Consider the following 18,937-nt stretch of genomic DNA (forward strand, 5'->3'; position numbering starts at 1 on the left):
GAGGCTCTTCAGTCTCCATCCTTGGGAGAGCTTCAAGAACGGAATGGTTGGTCCTGAGCTGCGATCTCGTAGTTGATCTGTGCTAAGCTGGGGGTTGGACCAGATGACTTTGAGAGGTCCTTTCCAGCCAGGATTCTCCTGTGATAATCTCCTGAGTAACCTCTGCTTTACATGGGAGGTGGGAGAAATTTATAAACAAAATGTTAGTTTAAAATGTTTTTTCAAGATGGGTTTGCCTTTTTGAAGAATCCCACTAGGAAGTCTGTGTCTTGGCTCAGTTGTGGCTTGGAGAATAACCGAGAGTTTCAGGTCATTTTCAATTGCTGAGGGAATACAGTGGGCTCCTGAACACAGTGGGTAAAGGCAGCTGTTCCACCATAGCCTTGCAGTGCCTGCTTGGTGTTGTTCAGCATAAGGCATAACAGCCAGGGAGAATTTCATGATTTAATTTTTGATGGCTTGTGCCATAGTCACAACAGATGTCTGCTGATCCTACATCCAGATTGCTTCGCTGGGTTGGGGTGGGCACTGCATCGTTTTGTTCTTCTAAACTCTTGCGTTTTTTGTCACTTAGGATCTGACAGAATGGCAGTGCCCTGGAAATATCTTACTGCACAAAAATCAAAAGGAAACTGGAGATCGGCTTCGTTAAGGACATCTGTGTCACACAATCCTTGCATGGGAGTTTCTACAGGTGGTAGTGAGGAGGAATCAAAGCTTCAGAGGGAGCTGAAGGAACAGCTGGACCTCATAAGAGCGGCAAAAGAAGATTCCCCAGCTAAAACATGTCCATGGAGAGCCATATGTGCATAGCTGTTGGGATTTTGGAATTGGTGTGGTGGAATGACAGGGAGTTGATGAGTAAATATTAATTGAGAGAGCAACCCCTGACAAGAAATTCCTTGTGATCGTGTTACCTTCTCTTCATGCAAAATATTTACCTAGTCAAATACTGCCATTTAATATACCATAACTTTGTAGTCAAGGACTTGAAGAGAAGGCCCAGTGTCCTGGCAGCCTCCTGTTGTGCTCTTGTGCTGTCCCAGAGGCAGTGGGACTGTCAGCATGGCACCATGTGCTGGGAAGCTGCTTTCCATCCTATGTGCAGCATCCCAGGGCTGTGCTGAGCCACATGCCAAGCTGACACCTCGTCCTGGCCAGCTTTGGGCCAGGGGATGGAAGAGTAAGCTGAGCTGATGGGTCTCTGTCATCTGTCTGAAGGGCTTGCAGAGATCTAACGAATGGAGCACAGTGTTTGGGTTTTCTTTCCAGAGCTGGCAATGCACAGGTGTAAGGTTAGTAGCATGGAGAAGATCATACAAAGAATAGAAAAAAGAGGGAAAATTCATTTTTACAATATTTCTGCACTTCTGTTCACAAAGCCTTCTTCTTTTTTTTTTTTAATGTTTCATTTGCTTGGAATCTGAGCTGGGATATCACAGGGATGCTTCTCTCACTTCTGATTCAGTAGATTTGTATTTCAGGGACTCATTTGCATTGACAGGCAGAAAATACTTCTGTTTAATTAAAATAAATTATTTTAAAGTTGAAGATGAAGACAACCCTATAAGAGTGCCGCTCACATCTTTAGTTGATGCCTCATGCCCACGATTGATGTGGGAACCCTACTCCCATGCCAAAGGCACAGGCCATGTGTGCACTGAGTAATCACAAATTTACACATCAGCATTACTCAACCTCCAGGCAGCGTGTGGTCAGTTTTCATTTGCACTCTTAAAATTGTTTCCATTTAACACCCTTAAGCAGCTCTACGAATTACAGTGAAATATAAAATGACCCTCACATTTGCTCTCCTGCTTATTCAACACGGCCATTCCCCCCTCGGCATGGCAGCGTGCTTTTCATGTGGCTGCCCATATGCCCTGCACATGACTGTGATCTGGCTCCCAAAAGGGTATGTTGTGATCTGCTCACATGTGCCAATTCACATATCTAAACGTTTTCATAAGGGGAACCCCTTTGTGTTAGTCATCTGGTTGTCAAACAAGACCTGGCTGTGATCCTGGACCTGGCACTAGATGAAATATGTGCACTTTAAACATTTCATACTGAAACTGATGGGAATGGGCAATTCCTCAGTACATTTTCTCAAGGTTTTTAAACAATAAATGTCAACCTAAGGGCAAAGCAAGACAGATTTCAGATTAAAGAGACGGGCTTTGCTTAACATCTATAAATCCCTTAGTCCCAACCTCCTTCATGGTTTTTGAAACAAGGAACAAGGAAAGGCTGTGTCAAGCGCAATGGACACTTTTGTCAACACAACTTCTGCCTTTGGTAGCATGATAGAAAGATTTCGAAAAGAGATTTTTCTGATGGATTCATGACTTGGCATCCCGTAGAGAATCTAGTATTCTTCCAAGCAAAGCTAAAGGTTTGTGTTAGAAGACTAGCAAAGCCAGTCAAAAGAGCCTTTCATCCTCGAGATTACTAAAATATTCCTTTGTTTATTTTTCTCCTTCAATTACTTTTCCTGTCTTGGTTTAATCTGTAGTGCTGAAGCTTGTCAGCACCTATAGCCTTTTGTTTAGGATAGATGCCTTGGGAGCATGAATAAAAACAATTTTCATGTAGCGTCTCCTTGTCACAGCTGCTGCCTGAAGCCCATCAACTTCTCTTTCCAAAGACCCGATTATGCACACACAAACAGAACAGAGCCTGGAGCCAGGAGTTTGATGTTGCTCAACGCCAGCGATGAGCCCTCGTTAACCTGGTGCTCCATCATTTGCAATAGAAGCAGCAAATTTGTTTTCTCTCCCACTTTTCAAAGAAAAAGTTTACAGAAAAAATCAGTGTCAGAATGCTTGTCTTGACTGTGACTTAGTAAAGTTTTTCAATATTTTAAAATGTAAATTCTAGAATTTGCAGCTGCGGGGAGAAGCTCTGAGTAGGAAAACGAAACTTGTATTTGGAAAATTAATTCTCAAACAAAAATTCCCTGTATATGTTTTCTTTTTTCCAGGAAAGTGATTTCTTGAAACTTCAGCATATGCTTTCCATTTGTGTGAGCTGGCACTGCCACGAGCCAGAGGAGGCTTGCAGCAAGCGGGGCTGTGCAGGACTGGCACCTGCTAGGCTGTGCTTGGGTGACTTCTGGACCTTGTGGTACTGTGGGTGAGCCACACTTGATGGAAAGATGATGAGCATTTTTTCTTGACCCCATGTCATTGTGGAGTGGTTGGAGCTTGCTGTCACAGACAGTCTTGTCTTGCAGAGAGCAGCCCATCCCTGCAGAAGGAGAAATGCTGTAGTTGTCCCAGTTGCAAGAGAAGCTTCAAGGAAAGTTTGCATTTAATTATTGTTAAAAGTGTGCAGCAAAACAGATTTCATTGTTTTTAGCTCTTACAAAGCCATATGCCTATGTCTCTGGATTCCAAAGTCACATAAGAAATAAAACAAACAAAAGCAAGACCACGTGCAAGACCAGTAATTAAATGTCTCTGTTCCAGAATAGGGTGCGTATTGTGGTCAATACTGGCAGTAGCAGAGAAGCCAGGGTGCATAGCTGAAGCAGGAGAGCAGAGAGGAGCAATGGGCTGTGTTTGTGGGGAATGAAGAGTGTGGGTCTGTGTGCACCCTGGTTCTAGAACCTGCTGTGCGGTTGTTTGCAGATGGAAAAATGCAATGGAGAGGTGATTCTTCATGTCATTCTTAGGTGAGCCCCATTGAATCAGTTGGAGCTGTTCTTTGCAAACTCATTCAAAATAACATTTTATTCTGTCCCAGTGAACTGGAGCAGACTGGCTTACTTCTCATAGGGTGTCTGTCCAGCTGCCTCTAAGACAGCGGAAGGAACCAGAGATTGAGGTCGTGGTTCAGTGATTGAGTGAAGGGATGAAGGTCTCCTCTCACAGGGACAGAATCTCTTCCTACTCTCTGGCACCGCTTCTCTGCTCAGTGTTGTTCCTGCTAATCAGGATGCTTTGAAACAGAGAGAGAGGATAGTGGGAGGTGTAAGAAGGAAGACTGAATTAAAGGCAGAAGAGAGCACAGTGGGGATACAGACAGAAAAACAGGCTACGTGCTGAGCACATTTAAAGGGGCACAGCTGGAACAACGTTGGAGAGTAACAAAACTATCTTTGCCTGTATGTTTGCCTGTTCCCGTGTTATTTTTCCCCAGTATTGCATACAGCATGGTTCCCCCACAAGGTTAAAGATCACAATAATGTTTTATGAAGGTAGCAGAATACCCTGTGTAGAGGAAGTAGTACATGATTTTACATAGAGAACAGAGATTTCATGGTTTTTAACACATGCAAGGAAATTTGTCTACCGGCATCTGTTGTGGAGATGATATCCCTTTGCTACAGGTCAGGAAGCAAAAGCATCTGTGGCTGTGAGGACGGTGCTTGCAGAAAACACTTGTGCAGATATCTTCATTCAGGTCTGGTTCCCACCTAGGAAGAGGCATGTCCTCAGGATGGCTGCTGGGTGCCATCAGCACTGGGAGAGAAAAGAACAGATGTATGGCTTTAAACCAAGATGTGAAAAAGCAGGAATCTGAAGTTAGCTTTAAAGTTATTTGGGCTGGAGTATTGGTGGGAAGTGTCAGTGGGCTGCAGCTCAGAACCTGCAGTAACTGCTTGGCTGCCTGGCTCTTTCTTCAGCAATCTCACTTGAGCGTTTTCATGTGCAAGCAGAGGACACTGATTCTGCCCTGTTTTCCATGCATGCATGCACATTCATTCAGTGCAGTCCCCTTTGGACTTGAGCACAGATGTATCAGGTAAATGCGGGTGGATGCGGCCAGTGGTAAAGTTGTTTTTCTTCCATTGCGATGATGCATGGATAGCAAACCCATTCCAGTCTCACTGTTGGGTCATCAGTCAAGACTTGAGGACTGCCGAAAGTATGGCTCATCCCTGAGCTGTTTGCTGTTCAGTATTTTATGTATTCTGGACCTGTCCAAGCTCAGCCAAACTGATTTTTGCATCGAACAAAGAAATGATAGGATGAGAGGGAATGGCCTCAAGTTGTGCCAGAGGAGATTCAGGCTGGATATTAGGAAGAATTTATTTTCAGAAAGGGTGATAAGGCATTGGAACAGGCTGCCCAGGGAGGTGGTGGAGTCATCATCCCTGGAGGTGTTTAAAGAAAAGGTGGATGTAGCACTTCGGGACATGGTTTAATGAGCAGTATTGGTGGTAGATGGATGGTTGGACTAGATGATCTTAGAGGTCTTTTCCAATCTTAATGAACCTGTGATTCTGTGAATACATGTGGAGTACATGACTGGCAGAAAGGATGGATGTTGGGATGGGAGGCCTGGGTGCAGGTCTGATACCAAATGACTCCTGCAAATTGGGCAGAGTAGGCTTCTGCTCTCTCCATACTTAATTTCCCAGCACTGTTTGGAGCTAGACGGGAGCAGGAGATAGTGAGATGTCAGGAAGAACAACCACTCCAGGTGCCGTGACGAGTGTGGAATATACAGGTATTTCACAGAAAGCGGTGACAGCACGACCTGCATTATCTGGTGAGGTGATACATCTTGTGCATACCTGTGTGATTATATATATGTGTATCAGTAGCCTACTGTTATGATGTGCTTATGTGGCACTTCATTTCTGGAGTGTACCTTGTGTTGGTGTTCTCAAGCAGGGGAAGACATCTGTCAGGCAAACACGAGTAAATACCATGCAGCTGTACTTTGTTAGGGTTTCATTTTGCGTTTTCCTCTCTTCTCCACCTCAGCACTCCTTCAGATCACACTGACATCAATTGTGAGTGTGGCAAAAGGAGATAACTCCTGTTAACCCTGCAAGATGCTAGCATAAGATGAAAGCATTTTCTTAATGCACTCATAATCTATAACCAGTTATTTTTAAAGCTGTTTGAGAACAGCACAGAGAAGGCATTTTGCATTTGGTCAGTCAGAAGTTGGTAACTGTTTTAGAAGCCTGCTAGAAGGAAGACATCAAGAAAAGCTTTTGCAAAGCTGTGCTTTCACCTCACAGTGCTTTGCAGAGATGCATTCTTGGGTTTGGTTCATATGGGTTCATTTCTCTGACTTTCACTTTGAATTTTGGAATCAAAGGCATTTTAAAATTCTAGGTCAAACTTATTAGATAACACTGTATCTCACCTGGTTTCAGCTCTTTAAGTAGGGAAAGCAGTGCCTCCCCTGCTGTGGTCCTGATACAAATCTGTAAGTCATCACGTCAGCGCGTTTGAAGCTCGGCCTAGCACTTCTGTCCAGAGTACAGCATTGCTCAGAAAGTTCATGGCTTCTCCTTTGAACAGAGTGTTGCAGTGAAACAGGCAGCAGGTCAGATTTCTGAGTAGATGGCAAAGACAGCACCCAGCTTTCATTTTGGGGATTTTCCTAACATGAAGCTGCCTGAGCCAGGACAAGGTTTGAGTTGTGTTGAGTTTGCGGCCACAGATCCCTGATCTTGTTCCTTTGAACCAGAGCTGGTGTCCTTTTGGGAGCATCAGACGCCTTTGCTTCTGTCCTGGATGCCAACATTCAGCCATCATGGCCATGGCTAAGGTCTCAATCCTTGCCATAAAAGCTGGAGTCTGCAGCAGTGGGGCTTAGAACTTGATATAAGTCTGAAAGGAGAGTTCTGAGCATAGTGGCTGACAGCTCACGACTGTCTGACCTGAGACCAGGCCTGAGGGAGGCTGAATACAGTACGTGGGGAGAAGCCCCTTCCCTTCCTCCTGGAGGGGGCAGTGGGGCTGGGCCTGTCCCTGCTGCCCACCCTGCCCTCTGCAGCACAGCAGCCCCTGGGGTTTCCGGGAATTCCCGCCTGTATGTGGTTTCTTAACCAGTCCTGCAAAAATGTCTTTTTTGTTGAATGTTATTCTAGCCATAAAACTTTTAAGCTGTTCAAATACTTTCCTTTGTACAGTAGACATCTGAGACTATTAGGCATTAACAAGTAAATGTACTTCTTTTTTTCAACTGCTTCAATCTGCTAAGGAGTTTTCTTTGGACTGGTTCTCCTCTAGTGTTGTACCAGAAGAAACATTACTGTGACCTGATATTGTATCTCCTCACTATCTGTCTCCTCGCATTGTAGATGTGGATGTGTTTTATGTTAAATTACAAAGGGACTTTATTTTGTGGCAACCAATTAGGTCAGATAGCTCACCCATGATCCAGAAGTGTTTAAAGCCCAGAGGTACCAATGTGATTCACTGCAGTCTCTCCGTAGAGCCCATAGATTGTGGGGTGAGAGCTTGGGCTTTAGTAAGGCTCAGCTAGAGGATTTTAGGAGATGAATTTCACTATTTCTTTAGCTGTTTAACAATGAATATAATCCATTTTTTTTAACAAGAGCTTCGTGTCACTGGAGCTGTTGATTTAAATGTGCTTCATTATTTGTTATTGGCATCCCATTCAGCGACAAACAGCGAGAGAAGGATCCTGCCCCAAACTGTATGAGACAGGAAGCAAGCAGCATTCTTGTGGTTGTGCAAACAATTAAAGGAGTGCCAACATTTGCTTAAACTTTTCTGGATCTTATAGAAATACTTTGCCTAGTATGGTTAACTATACACCTGAATTGGGCTGCAGGCCCTTATTTCAGTGGCCTGATACTCCTGTTGTCTTGAGCTTCTCTGGAGGGGGCTCTTTTCCTGGGATTTCAGGAAAGCTGTCTCCTTGATGTGGTTGGTAGGATCAGTTCTGCCCTGAGTGCCCGCAGCCCAGGCAGCCATGCTCTCACATGAGGCTCATTCTGTGGCAGGTGCCAGAGGCTTTGCCCAGCTCAGGTTGTTCTCAGCCTGTGGAAGAAAGCTGTACATAATGATTTTTCAGGATTGAGTTAGGAAACTGGTAATCCAAAAACATTTATCTGGTGATGCATTTGATTTGTATGCCTGAGTGCAATATTGTGAACTGCTCCCTATTCTGTAAATGCAAGGCAATTAGACTATGAGCTGAAGTATAAAAAGGAAACGAAAAAGGATTTGAAGAGCGCCGTGCCATTGATAAAACCTGTAAAACCTTTGCACATCCATCACCTGTGTTGTGGATACAGTTCTGGTCCCTGTATTTTAAGAAGGGCACTGGGGAATTAAGAGATATTACAGTAAAGATGACTGTGGGGATGAAACAGCTGTTTTGGGGGGAGATGAGGGATGGTTGTTGGGCAAGACAGACCCAACAGGGCACTTGTGTTTTCAGCCCACAGCAACATAGGTGAAGTAGCTCTTTTCTCTGCTGGACAGAATGACTGGAGGGGAATTCTTGGGCCTTTTACTCATTATTTATGTAGTTTTTGTGTCTTTAAGCATAGTGTAGTGTAACCCAGAATACGTAAAATACAATGAAGTTGAAATACATGCGAATTTAATGCTTGAGAAACAGAAACCATGTTATGCAGATGAGATGCATTGACTGAATCAAATGCACTGAACTTCAGAGCCAGTCCTTGTTTGAAAGCATGTTAAGAACTATCCATCCCAGTCTTGTCAGGGCATTCCTGTGTGCCCTGCCAAATGAGAGTCTCAATTTTTTGGGGGGAGGGGGGAAAAAGAAAAGATTTTTGTTTCCTATTCTGTGTTTGTGTCCGTCTTTGCAAGGAAGCAACTCGTCTCTGAGAGGAGGAGATGCCGGTGAGGCTTCATCTAAATCAGGCAGGCTTATAAGACCAGGAGGGAAAGCATATTTTCAGAAGTTGCTTTTAGGGATTACAGGTTTTGAGTAGACAAACAGACATACACACACACACACATAGGAACTGAAGAATTTTGTCTTAATGTCCTTGTCCATTCATAACAATGACGGAACAGAGATTAAAAGTTAAGCTTAAAAGAACAAAAGCTTTGGAAAGGAAAATTGCTCATAGCTTCAGAGCTGGCTTGGAGTATGTAAGCAGGAGGCCTGGAGCTTTGTATGGGAGTTTGGTTTAACCCTGTGAAAAATATCATGGAAGAGAGCTGTGAGAACTTCAGCAGAGTTTTCTGCAGAGTTGAACTTGGAAAGCTAGAATACGCTTAAGCATGAAGGCAGGTTTTTTTTCCAAGAAAGCAGAGTTCTAAAATAATACCTCAGAGGTGTTTGTAGCATTAGATTTTTCATTCTTAACTTCTTGCTCAAGTTTGATTTTTATGTATAGGAAATTCAGTGTTTGTAACTTATTACCTGTTTTGCTGTGAAAAATTTCAGTCAACACCAAAAAATTTGTTTATGATGGTTTTGCTACCTGTCCAGTAGGAACTGTTTAACCAGTCGCTGACTTGCAGAACTGCTTCCATAAGATGCAGAAAGGATTGGAAGGTGTTTTCCTAAAGACAGATTACAACAACATCTTTAATTTCAAGCCTGTTAGCTGCTGATAACCTGTTATCCCATAAGCTTTACACAGACCTTGACTCATAACCCTCACAATTATTCTTCATCCCATGAATGTTAGTATTTACTATATAGTCAACCTCTGAACCACAGGGTGTCATTTGCATGTGTGGTATCACTTGCTAAATAAAACTATCACTCAGCTAAATAAACCCATTAACCTTCCTCTAATACTTCCACTAATTAGGTCATAGAAGTCACACTTGAGTGGGTTGTGTAGTTTGGGTTAACGCTGTAACAATCCCTTCTCACCCTTACAGTACAGCATCTCCTGAGCATGGCAGCCCTGACACTGATGCTGAACTTGTGTGCCCTGTCCCAGGCTGGGATTGGCACCAGATCAGGTCGTACTGAGCCATAATTGTAAATTCTCTGGGGCTGGAGTCACCAGCCAGTAATCCTCTATGCACAGGCTCCCCCTTATGGAAATGAAAGATACTAGGCAATGCTTTTTTCATCTTGTCTCAGACAAAACTAATAGTTCATTACTATGAAGACACTTCTCAAGCCTACAGTAGTATTTTTCAACTCAACATTTTAAGTTTGGGTGATTATGGAGTGGGCATAGGCTCATCATGGCAAACATGAATGATGATGGCATGTGTATGTATTTATACTCAAAGTGATTTGAGCTCCTTCTGAGGTTGGATTTTCTTGTGATTTCCTGATGATGAAGGAGGGCACAGGAGCTCTTCAGATGTTAAGAGATGCTGAAGAGTAAATCATAGCTGTGGCCTCCTCTTCAGAGAAGCAAAAGAAAGTCAGTGGGATCAAATAATTTAGTTCTAGAATAGTTATATTTTGATGCTCTACAATGGATACTTTGGATTGGATTCTGATGGATCAGAACCACTGGAAGAGTTAGAAATACACACTGTGGATTTTTCCCTTAGCCAATTCTAGTAAAAAGTTTCAAGATGTTCCAGTGAAAGATACCATGTGTAGACTTAGATATGCTCTTGCCTTATTACATTTTTTTGCATGAAAGGTGGTTACCAGCTTCGTGAAAGTTGTGTGAGAGCAGTTCTGTGCTCAGGTTGTTCAGACACTCTCTAGCACATGTGCATGACAACAGTATGCTGGACAGAGCTTCGAATTTGCTCAGTGGGGCAGTTCTTATGACTGCAGGATATTTCCCGGTGCCAAAGTGCCGTAGTTGGAGCTGATGCTGATCAGCATCGTCCCACTGATGTCCTGTGTTTTGGTGAGAGGCTCTGATAGCTTGTGCAAGTTGTGGTGACAGAGCAGTTCTTGCTCTCACAAGACCAGCTTTCTGTTGGCGTAAGCCATATAAATGGATGTTGTTCAAACAACACCTGAAGGGTCTGCCTGGCTCCCCAACATCATTGAAAATCAGATGGGGAGATTGCTTAAACATTTAAAATGCTGGGTAACAACAAATAGTATTGTTAGTTTTTATAGTGCCTATATTCAAAGTATCAAACATATTTAGAATGGTAGGGTAGGGCTGGGCCCTTACCTCATAGGCAAAGTCATTCCTTTGCCAGGGAGAACAGGAGGGAACACATGTCCCAGGTAGGCTCTGAAGTACCAAAACTTTAGAGAGGCACATACTGGTTTTGCTTTTCTTATTTCATTTTTAGATTTTATTAGTGTTATTATTTTGCATTGTTCTTCAAAATTGTTTATTGCCCAGTTTTGACACCAACTGCTCCTAGCGGAGCAACTGGAATGGACCCTCATGCTGAACTTGTCCTTCTTCCTATCCAACCTAGAGTCTTCTGCTGGACATGGCTCACACAGTGGCTGTGGCCTCTCTGCTTTGCCCATGTGCTGAATGAGGTTCAGGCCTTTGTGGGATCTGTGTGATGCCCTTCTGTGTTCCTGGTCTCATTTCAGTGCTGCTAGGGAAATTGATTTTAATTACACATGCTGCTAATCACCTGATCTCATAAGGGGACATGGCTGAGAAATAAAGAAGCCAGAAAAAGGAAACAAATTAATTTATGCACTCTGGGGGCAGGAGGAGTGACTTGAGTGGTGCATGGGAAGAGAAGTGCTGGAGAGCAAAAGGAAGCTGAGATGATGGATGGTGTGATTAAAAACCGGGCAGCGCTCTCTGCTTTGGCCACAGTGGATGAAGTGGGTGAAGCTGCCCATCAGAGCTGTGTCAGTTACCCTGAGGCCAGAAGGCGACAGGGAGGCCTTTCCCTTTCCCTTGCAATCTTCTTTTTCAGTGGTCTGAATGAGCAGTGAGGACCAGTAAAGCAGAATTCACAGCAGTGATGCTTCTCAGTATGTTTGCCCTTCATTTGCTTAAAACAAACAACATTTCAACGTTCTCTGGCTGCGTCTTTGGGTTTTATTTTATGCAGTCATTTTAAATTTACTTTGATATCTGTCCTTGCAGCTGTAGACTGTGTTCTGCAAACCCAACTGAACCAAACTGCGAGTGGAGGGCCGGGCCCATTGCCTGAGAAGCACAACTGCAGTTTTGTGTTTCAGCTCTGTTCTGAAGCACAGGGATTGTGCTGCAAAGGCACTCAGGAGGGACTGCGATGCCACCTGGACCAGTCTCAGTGTGCCTGGAGGATCCACCCTCCTCCACTAAAGTTCCTACACTGGGAGGGTCTGGGTAATGACCTCTGTGTCTCAAGTACGTGCTTCCTCAACAGAAGCATGCGACTGGTGTTCTGTTGTCAAGGTCCCTGTTTCTATAGCAGTCAGCGGGAAGGTGGCTTGTGGCCATGGCAGTGTGACCCTAAGAATGTCCCATGACAACCAAAGCATGGCTGTGTTGGGCGATGGGAGGCTATGGCCTGACAATTGTCCTACTTGCAGCCCTGCAAAAAGGGATCTGGGTGTTCTGGTTGGTGGCAGATTGAATCTGAGCTGGCAGTGCATCCTGGCAGCCAGAAGGGCCAGTTGTACCCTGGGCTTGTCAGGCCCAGCACTGGGGAATTGAGGGAAGCAGTTGTCCCGCTCTGCTCTGTGCCGTGTGGCCTCACCTCCAGCCGTGTGCAGGTTTGGGTGCCCCAACATAAGAAGGATGTAAAGCTATTAGAGAATCTAAAGGAGGGCTGCAGAGATGGGGAAGGGTTTGAGAGCACGGTGTTGAGGAGCAGCTGAGGTCCGTGGGTTTGCTCTGCCCAGAGCAGAGGAGCTGAGGGCAGCCCTCGTGGTGGCTGCAGCTCCTTGCAGGGAGCGGAGCGCAGCGCTGGGCTCTGCTGTCTGTGGCAGCGACAGGGCCCAGGGAACAGCATGGAGCTGTGCTGGGGGAAGGTCAGGTGGGTGTATGGAAAGGGTCTGCACCAGAGGGCGGTGGGCACGGCACAGGCTGCCCAGGGCAGTGGGCAGGCTTTTTTCAGCTCAAGGAGAGTTTGGACACCACTGTAATACACAGGGTTTGAGTTTGGGTTGTGCTGTGTGGAGCCAGGGGTTGGACTTGATGAACCTGTGGGTCCCTTACAACTTGGGATATCATGCAATTCTGTGATGTAGGGGGAAGTTATGGGAGAGGTACACAGGAGATGCACTTGTGGTAGTCTGTATCTGTTGAAGAGAACTTGCCACATTTCTCATTTTCCATTTTATGGACTTCTTAGCCAGATTAAAGGACAGGGAGGAGTGGGGCAGAAGCAGCACTAAATGCGTCTGACAAGGATATAGAAAGTGGTTGGCTCTTTTTCATTGCAAGCTGTGGCTCCCTTCCTGACAAAGCGGAGAGCCAGCACTCTCTGCAGTGTCCAAAACCATTTTCAATCATTTTGATTGACTGGGAAAGATTGACCAGTTGTTTTTAAGTGTCTAATTAAAGTGCATCAGCATAACATGAAAATCAAAGAAATCATAATAAGCACTGCTGGTGTCGGAGGGACATTGCTGAGGCTGCAACATTAAAGAGCAGATATATCTTAACTTCCCTTCAGGGCGCATTGAATATTTAATGCTGTTATATAGACCAGTTCAACCTGAAAATTATGTCAGAAGTTCATTTTGCACCTTTTCTATAGCTATGGTGGCATGTGCAGTGAAAGCAGATTGAGTACTTTTTACTTAAAACGATGACAAATTCACATTCATATGGCTGAGTATTGTAGCTTTCTCACCCATTGCCTGAGCTGTTTGGCTTGCCAAGTATCGAGAGGTTCTAATACTAGCCATAAGAAGTACCCACCAATATATCTGTTTCTCATTCCTTTATGGTCACAGTGATGTTGTTCACAGTGAGCACCAGTGCTCCAGTGGGGTTGGACTCTCCCGCTGCAAAGTTGTCTCTGCTGGGAAAAAGAAATATTCCCAGTTCACACTTTCACTTTGCTAAAGCATCCACCCATACACAACATGGAAAGTGCCTTGACTGAGGGAGGGTAAACCGCATCGCTGCTGATGTGCAGCTGGAGCTGCTGTGCAGGCAGGAGCCTTGCCTGCTTGTTGAGCCCCATCACGGTCACATAGGCCTTTGTGATACTGGTAATGGTTAAAAGCAGGCAAGGATGACTGTGGTTGTTTCAGAAACACTAAGGACAGTAGTAGGATGGCTGTAGCTGTCTGGAAGTGATGCCTGGATTGATGGGGCACCTGGTTACTCACAGTGACAGGACAGCTAAGCCAGCAGGCACTGCAGGTAAGGCCAAAGCATTTGTATGTGGCTTCCAGTTAATCCTTTCAATTCCATGATTTTATGACACTAAACCATTTATGAATTTGCTGAAGATTTGCCATTTGTTTCCTGTGCTGAGAAAGGAAAGCCCCTGGACTTAAGACCACTTTGCCTAAGTGCTTCCAAAGCATGGCATTCCCACTTTTATTTCATATCATAGAATGGCCTGAGTTGAAAAGAACCACAATGATCATCCAGTTCCAACCCCCTGCTATGTGCAGGGTCGCCAACCAGCAGACCAGGCTGCCCAGAGCCACATCCAGCCTGGCCTTGAATGCATCCATGGATGGGGCATCCACAACCTCCTTGGGCAACCTGTTCCAGTGCGTCACCACCCACTGTCTGAAAGTCTTCCTCCTAATATTGCATTCATTTAAGAATAAAGATCTAGAAAAACTTCTTCCCATTTGGAAAATTCATGTTGCTTTGACAGCAAAATGAACCTTTTTGCTTTTTGTTTCCTGGCACTCCGAAGCACATGGGTTTGCTTTGGGTGAAAGGAGCACCTTGGCTCTGTGGCTCTGCAGCCACTGCACACAGGGAGGCATGGCCACGGCCTGCTGCTCACAGAGGGGAAGGTGGTGTCATGCAGCTCTTGCCAGAGTGCAGCCCGTGTGCCTCTGGAGTTGGGTTCTGGCTCAGGTGGGTGCTTACCCTTCTCTAATTTTGCAGTATTTGAAGTGACTATCAGTGTTATTCTGGTATGTGATGATTTAAGGAGGAAGGCTCCTACCTTGGCGTGATTGTTTGCACTCCTGAAGGCAGAGATTGAAATGCGCCTTCTAAGGTGGTAAATATGGGCAGAGGCCCATGATCCCCACCCGCAGATGGAGGATGGGTGTGAGGACTCTGGGTGAAGGCAGCAGTGCCTGGTGCTGGGCTCTAGCAGCACTCGGTGCAGACTCGTTATGCCTGACATCCTTCCCTCAGTGCTAATCATTTTTCCATTTCAACAACGGCTGTTTACAGCAGCTGCTGCCTTATGTTTAGTTTGATCCTGTTCCAGATTTTGCAAGTGATTAAAATGCTGCTAATAAAGATATTTTAACTAGGATTTACATGTTGACTTGCCTTTTCCAGCTACAAAATGCCTTCCTATCGCTTCTTTTTGTCATCCGCACCGACACAACTGCCTGCTTGGCAGTTCTGAGCACCCAGGCAGTGCTCATTGCTGTCAGCCTGGCTCACCCAGCCACCGCCGTCCTCCCGCGGGAGCAGCAGGGAGGTGTGGGCAACGCTCAGATTCTGGAAGGAATCCCGGTGTCCTTGCAGTGCACGATAGAGAGATTATCTTACACACATTCCCTTGTATGTTCCCTTGGTTTACCACATACTTGAATGATTTCTATTGGAATATTATAATTACATTCATATGGCCTAATGGCAATGGCAGTTGCAAAAATTTCCACATAAAGCCCGTGCTGTAGCCGAGGGCTCCAATGCAGTCCACGTTCTCTACTACACCCATGCGTTGTGCTGTATGGGAAAAGCCCCCTCACTAGACTTAAAGAACAAGGAGTTTCCTACCATGTTTTTAATCCTTTGGCTTTGGAACCAGCAGGTTTGCAGAACTGGGGAAGGAGGTATGAGCAGTTCCCATCTTGCAACCCATAAAAGGTGAGCATGGGGTGGACGCCAGCCCCGGCCTGCTGCGTGCAAGGGTACCGGGCACATCCAACGAGGTGCTGCAGGTAGGACTCAGCAGACACCCCAACCTCACGTGGGCTTTTGGCAGGAGGAGTGCAGCAGCAGAGGGTGCTCTTGGTGCAGGAGCTGGGGAGAGGGCTTGTGCAAAGCTGAGAGCTCCTTGCAGCGAGCCCAGCCGCTGCCTGCTGCTCGCCCCTCCTGCTGCAAATGCAAACTCTCCCTTCTGAACTGAAAGAAAAAAAAAAAAAAAAAAAAGATGACTTTGGGCCGGTGCCAGCATGCAGAGATGTTATTGTGGATTGGCATCTGGCCGCGATGCTGGAGCAAACCAGTTACCTTGGAGGAGGCTGTGTAGGAGTGCAGAAAATGCACAATGTGACTCAGTCATTTTTAATTATCAGTGGAGAAGAAGGCGAAGCTCCTGGTGGGTTTTGTTCAGCAATTCATTCTGGTAACTGCAGGGTCATGCCGTTGGCTAGGTTTGAATGACCCTGAATACATATCCACTGCTACTGAAATGAGTACTGTGCTTGTGTTTGATAAAGGAGAGGTAAAATTAATGAAAATTTAAGACGAGGCAGAATTCTTCAGAAATAAAGATCTAAAATACCATTTAATGAACACATTGTTGATTTAACATTTACTGAAAATCCTCTCTGAAGGGTACATGATTTGGCAGACAAAAAGCAGGAATAAGATTTGAATTCTGTGGCAAATGATCTGCTCTTTTTTATATCTCTTCATGTCTCTTTCCTCCGTTTCTTTTTTTGTCTATCACACCTATTTAGATTGTCAACCCTTTAAATCTGCTCTGCATATATATACAGTCTGGCTTGTTGGAGACCTGACTTGAATTACGTCTTGAACTGCTTATACAGTACTAATTACATTAATAATAATTGACTTCAGTGAGCTTTGGATCAACCTCTGACGGAATACATTTACATCTCGTTAGTTCCCCTGATGGAGTCATGCTTGTGCTTCTTCTACAGACACAGTGGGACTGCAGGAGGATCTGTCTGTCCAGCTGCAGTGAGCCCTCTGGCCAGGATGGGGGGAGCGATGTGGTGCCAGGAGCTCCTTGGAGCTGGCTTGAGGAGAGCCCATTTTCCAGTGGATCTGTGCCGTGATACTGACAGATTTTGCTGTCTAGAAGATCCAGTTCCCCACTGAAGCTTTTGCTATTGACATGAAAAGTGTGAGGGATGTGTCCACCAAGGCATCTAGATGGGTTAAGCTGATTATTTTTCCCTCTCTCACAGTAGAGGCTCCATCCCTTGAATTCTTTGAATCTAAGTTAAAAATATCTACTCAAACTCAAACAGATGTTTTTGTTTTACTATAGCAATGATAGGTAAGCTTCTGTTGGCCAGTGTTTCTCTAGAGGTTATTTAACCTAAACATTTTACCCTCCTGCAATAGAGATGACTCAGCTGACCCAGATAAGGCATTGGTTGATCCAATGAGTATTTTGTCAGAAGAGACGTGTTGTTGGTTCAGGTACCTATGCTGTCATTTCCTTTGCTGCAGTGAAATACCAAAGTACCTATACTGTCTTGTGGTATTGTGTAAACCCTCCTGAGATCACTGGGGAAAAAAAAGGTGTTTCAAGAGAGAGCTTCAGCCGTAGGGGACGTACACTCTTTGGGAATCAGCAGGCAGTAATCTCACCTGGTAGTGGCAGGAGATCTTTTATGTTTGGTTTGCAGAGAATGTATGAACACTGCTCTTTGATATCCACGTTGATCCACAGGGAGAATATGCTGGAACAGAACCTTTGATTTCAGCATTCTGAAGGAAAATATGTATGTCTCCAGCTCCCAGGACGGAGTGAAAGCAGGAACGTTGGGGGATGTTAGGAGTAAGAGACAGAAATAAGAGAAGGAAGAAAGGAATGTGAAGACAGAAATATTTGACTGTTTGCCATTTTTCTTTCCCTTGATGACACCTTGGAGCTACCTCAAAACCAAAGGTTGGCCTGGGAGTATATAAAAGTGATGTTTAGCTCATAGCAGAAGAGAATAATGAATGGCAGTGGTTGTGGGAAAACCCTGGGGAACCTTAGGCTGCTGAGGTATGAGTGTGAAGACCAGACACACAAATATGTAAAAAAACAAAACAAAACACCCTGTAGCAAGCTGGAAATTAAATGAGAGCTTAAATAAACCAAATGAGAGGATTTTTATTATTTTGCTAATGAGTCACAATTAATAGAGCTTTATTTCCTTTTAATGTTAAAGATCCGAAATCTTTCAAAACTCAGTTTTTCATTCAAATGAGGACATAACGTTGGCTGGGGTCCGTTATGGAAACATGGATCAAAACCATGGTGACAGATATTCTCCCAGCTTTTCCACATCCTTTCTGAAGGGATTGTTTAGTCCGGGCTTCACGGGCACAGGGGAGTGGAAAAACTGTGCTATATTAAACCTTTGAGCATGATTATAGCTATTACTAATTAAAAGAAGGGTGCTCTGTGAAAAGCCTGTGAAAGTTGCCCTAGTGCTGACTGTGGTGTGTCTGGAACTAGGATGTCAAACATGCAGATTATCCCTCTTGGGTTAGCTGAAAAGCATTGAAGTTGCTTCGTCTGCCCATCACCTCTTAAATCCCTATTTTCAAATTAGCATTATTCTAATAAGATATGCTGAGATCCTGCCTGTTCCTTATCCAGCTGGGGATATATTAAGACTGTATTTCATTAGCCAATAATATATTGACCTTATTGTATGATGGCTGCTTTGCAACTCCTGTTCTTAGTACCTTCTGCGAAGAATCTGGATGTGCTTTCAAATAGTGAATTTAATCCTGCTGTTTTTGTGCGTGTTAAATTTGTGTTATCATCCCTGTTACACACAGGAAAGAGCTGTAGATTGGTTACCTTTCCCACAGCCCACAATTTGTTGCAAAGCATTTTGTGAGCTGCAGGTTTTAATAGTGTTAGCGAGACAGTTTGCTACTCTGATGTAAGATTTCATCTGAAACACAGATAATGATGTGAATTAGAAGATTTAAAAGTGGTGTAAATGGCAGCAGAGGTGATCACAACCAGAAAAATTACACTGTTGTATGTGAAAACCTCTCCTACGCAACAGCAAACGTGTAGTGATGCAGGCTGACCAAGCTTCAGGCATTCTGCAGGGAATGAATTAGATTCTAGATAACTGCTTCCAGTTACCTTGAAAGAGCAAACTGATTCAACCATATCAGGGTTTTTAAAGATAAAAACTTTTGTTCCATCCAGGTTTTTCCAGATAGAAGTCGTAGTTTCAGCTGTAAATAATGTGATCACTACTACCTTGGATTTATCAAGTATTGCATGGCTGCGTTGTGCTG

The 18,937-nt window shown here is 44.5% G+C and overlaps 1 long non-coding RNA gene across 5 annotated transcripts in view; it reads left to right on the plus strand.

Annotated features, from left to right (window-relative positions):
• Nucleotides 1–18,937, plus strand: part of LOC116231969 (uncharacterized) — a 128,779-nt gene that overhangs the window by 69,387 nt on the left and 40,455 nt on the right. For 4 of the 5 annotated variants that reach the window (XR_016471448.1, XR_016471461.1, XR_016471462.1 and 1 more), the window contains one exon: nt 575–10,579. The exons of the other annotated variant lie outside the window; for it this stretch is intronic. This is a non-coding gene — a long non-coding RNA (uncharacterized LOC116231969). Of the gene's footprint in view, nt 1–574; nt 10,580–18,937 lie in introns of those variants that run through there. 5 annotated transcript variants of the gene reach the window in all.

This window comes from Phasianus colchicus, chromosome 15, assembly GCF_987193195.1.
Source record: "Phasianus colchicus chromosome 15, bPhaCol1.hap1.1, whole genome shotgun sequence".
NCBI classification, from domain to species: domain Eukaryota; kingdom Metazoa; phylum Chordata; class Aves; order Galliformes; family Phasianidae; genus Phasianus; species Phasianus colchicus.